Source organism: Euwallacea similis, chromosome 35, assembly GCF_039881205.1.
Source record: "Euwallacea similis isolate ESF13 chromosome 35, ESF131.1, whole genome shotgun sequence".
Lineage (NCBI taxonomy): Eukaryota > Metazoa > Arthropoda > Insecta > Coleoptera > Curculionidae > Euwallacea > Euwallacea similis.
Window position 1 is genome coordinate 1,381,257 of NC_089643.1, and position 3,570 is coordinate 1,384,826.

Here is a 3,570-nt window from a genome sequence, read left to right on the forward strand (position 1 = left end):
TGTAAAAGGGCATTAGTTTTAACCGAAAATAGTGTGCAATTGTACCACTCCAACAACCCCTACTTGTGTGCGAGGGGCTATTTCTAAACAAAATAAAAGAAAACATGAACAGTCCACCTCAAATGCATAAAAGATATTTAATAAATAATAATCGGTCATACATTATCAATGAATCAAATGTAAGAAGTCTCGTTATTACAAATGTAAGTTTACATACTTGCGAAGATTAAAGTAAAATTAAAATAATTCAATACTCCTTGGTATACAGAAAGAACTTACGTAAGTCCGAGAAGGACACACAGGGTAATCCATCCAATTTCGGTCTTTCGTTTAAAGCAAGAAATCTCAGTTTCAAATTCCATGATCCATGAACTACTCAAATTCCGACTACAGAAGTCCTGAATATATAGGGAGTTTCCCTGTACTGTATCCACTGCTTGTCCTTCGCAGAACGTTGATATTTTTTTCGAGACTGTCGATGACATTTTCAAGGCATGAAAGATACTAAAACATAAAATTACTTCTGGACTGGACTTTATTTTAAATTTTCTTGTAAGAAACTGCGATTTTGCTGTATGAAAAATTAAATAAAGACCAGTGTATCCGCATTGTCCAATATTTCATACGGTTCGAGCTTGGGTCCTCTTCTCTTCGACATTTTCGTCAATGATCTACTGAATGACATCACCAATTCAAAACTGGCCTACGTGGACAACTCGAAAATCTTGCATTCCTACTTCATGTAGAAGAGTATTTAGTAATTTTATTTTAACATTGGTAAATGCGTCCTAGCCAGCTACCCCAAGCTCAGTAATCCAATCATGTATCCGTATAACGTTGATGATTGTATCATCGGTAGATTGAACTGCATTAAGGACCTGAGAATCTCTTTCGATTTTAAATATGCTTTCATTTCGTTTATCATGCATTTCTTTTACGTCTACGATCCTGGGAGTTATGATCAGAAACTGTAAATATTGCCAGGCAACATCATTTGCCAAAGAGTTATTCTCTGCGCTTATCACGCTCAGGTTGAAGTATCGATCGATATATGGTTTATTCGTGAAGTATCTTATTTATAGTTAGTACTTTATGAATATTGTTTTAACCAAGTTCAATTAATTATTTCTTAGAAAAGCAATACAGTCCATAAAATGTATCTTCAAATTGTTGCATAACCAGATCATAATAAATTACGGCGAAACTAGGCTTAATGGTGTGATTGAATTAAGAAACCACCCTAATTTTACCATTATTTCTTATACGTCTAAAAATCTAAATGAAAATATACATCAAGCATATTATATACTTCTTATGAGAAAATCAAGTGTATTCGTATATACTCTTGTAAATAATCAAATAGGATGATATACATTAACACAGCAAGATGAGAAAAACTTTCTACGATGAACAAGAAATTTCAGTTTGACAACCTAAACGGTCAGTAGCGTCTGATAAAAATGTTCGGGATGATGAAATGCACCTTAATCCCCAAAAAAGAACAAGTCTGTACATGTTGGAAAAAATTCCGAAGTTGACACTTGAAGCAGAAGTTGAGTTTAAAAAAAATCCACTTTAACATTATTTAGTAGGCTGAACAATATCATTTTATTTGGTTTTTAGTTCATGAAAAGCTGTTCATACATAACTGTGTTATAACTTCGCTCATTTTTTATGAGGCAGTCGGTATATTCATAAAGAATTTTGAGTTTCCCTAAACCAACGATCAGCGGTATACCAAAAAAAAATAGCATAGTAAAAGGTGCTTAACACCAGGAGTGTCATCACCGTGTGGATTTTGTCAATGATTTGAAAAGCCTGATGGTGTAGATGTAAAGGTATTCACACACTGAAAATTTCAATGAAATACATCAAATCATAGGGGCTTTATGCAAAAAGTGAAACAAAATTGAAAGTTATCACCTTTTATTTCGATAATAAGACTTTAAAACATGCAAGTTTATATGAACATATTTATTTACATTTTTTGAGTTCTGCCCTCTGTTTTCCTTCGTTCCTATTTTCATCTTTTCCTCGCAGTTTATATTCTTTTAGCACCACATTTTATTTTCTGTAATTTTACCTCGTGCCTTGTGTAATGAACAACTTATTTATAAAAGTTTTCTTCAGTCGTTCAGGGAAGAAGTCAGCAAAGAAGAACCCGAAGAATGCTCCATCCTCCTCTCACTGATAGCTCCACTAGCGCAGGCACATGGATCTTTAGTTAAAGACCTAGAACAGAGATTGCAGGGTTGGGATGGAAGGGGAGGGCCTAAGGCGACTGCAGGAAAAATTGCAGATGTACTCCTAGCGCACTTACCCCCTCTATTACCTGTTAGTGGTATTTTCCTGAGTTAATTTTGTAGGTCTCATGTCGTATGTCCACAGATTTATGAGGAATATTTGGACGGGCATCTTCTGGTGTTGGAGCGACTGGACGAAGCGTTTAAGAAAAATCAAAAGTTCGAGCAACTTTATCGGGATTTTGAGACTCAGAAAGTGTGTTATTTGCCGTTGACTACCTTTGTGCTTCGACCATTACATAGGTAAGGTAAATTTTACTAAAATCGGGAAAATTTTTAACAAATTGGCCACATTTTGATCTAGAATATTTAGTACGAAGGAAAGATCTATTCTATAAGGTATCAACATTTAAAAAGTGGGCTTGTATCTGCTGTGTTACATAATGTCGGCAATTATGGGCGATTTACAAACAAAAATACTTTTGGTTTTAGAAAGATAATGCTGCAACATTATAGTTTCCTAATAATTGTAGTTGGAAGTATGTCCTGTTTTCAGTTTCGATTAAAACGAAAAAGCTTGTAAAATAATATGCTTCTGATATTTGTTATGTTATGAAAAGACGGTATTTATGGATAGTTTATGTACTTTAAAATTTTTGAAAAAATGCATTTTATGTTGGATACCAGGTAAATTTAATACAGGGTGTTACAAATTAGTAGGCCAATCTGCTAACCACAGATTCTTTGAGAGAAAATAAGTCGGCTTTCCTTATGCGACTTTTTTCTTTGGCGTTTTATACTCACTATACAGTGTTAAAGTTATTAAAAAATTAATTTATTTGGTTAATAACTTCGGTACTTCTTATCGTATTTTAATGAAATTTTGTAGTGATGCACAGTTCGATGAGGGGTTCTTTTCCTATAATTTAGGTAAAAAAAATTTAAACCTGAGAAGGGAAATTGGGGGTCACGGACACTTCTCCCCCCCAAACTTTTTTTTGCGCGCGCCAATGGTGAACGTGTTTAATTTCTTAAACTAAATATTCTTTTATCTTAATTTTTTCATTCTTGTAAAATTTTGATTTACCGCTTACTTTAGAAGATGTTCCAGCATATTGCCTCCCCCTCCTATGGTCCCCATGGTACCCATTTTTCATTTATGTATATCGGGAACGTATCGATCATTTATTCCGGTACAAAATGTACGTTGCGTTACTATTGAAAAATCTAGTAGATATCTGTGATGATGCGTATTGAAGAAGAGGGCAATTATATTGAACATTTAATTTAGATTCGTTCAGTCCATTTAGTTGTAGTATTATTATTT

At 33.9% G+C, this 3,570-nt stretch overlaps 1 long non-coding RNA gene across 1 annotated transcript; it reads right to left on the bottom strand.

The window, feature by feature from the left end:
• Positions 1-2,250: 2,250 nt before the first annotated feature.
• On the bottom strand, positions 2,251-2,479 carry LOC136418569 (uncharacterized). Its single transcript, XR_010752937.1, has 2 exons — positions 2,387-2,479; positions 2,251-2,332 (listed from the first exon to the last, which is right to left on the bottom strand). It is a non-coding gene; the product is annotated as an uncharacterized lncRNA (long non-coding RNA).
• Positions 2,480-3,570: the final 1,091 nt, after the last annotated feature.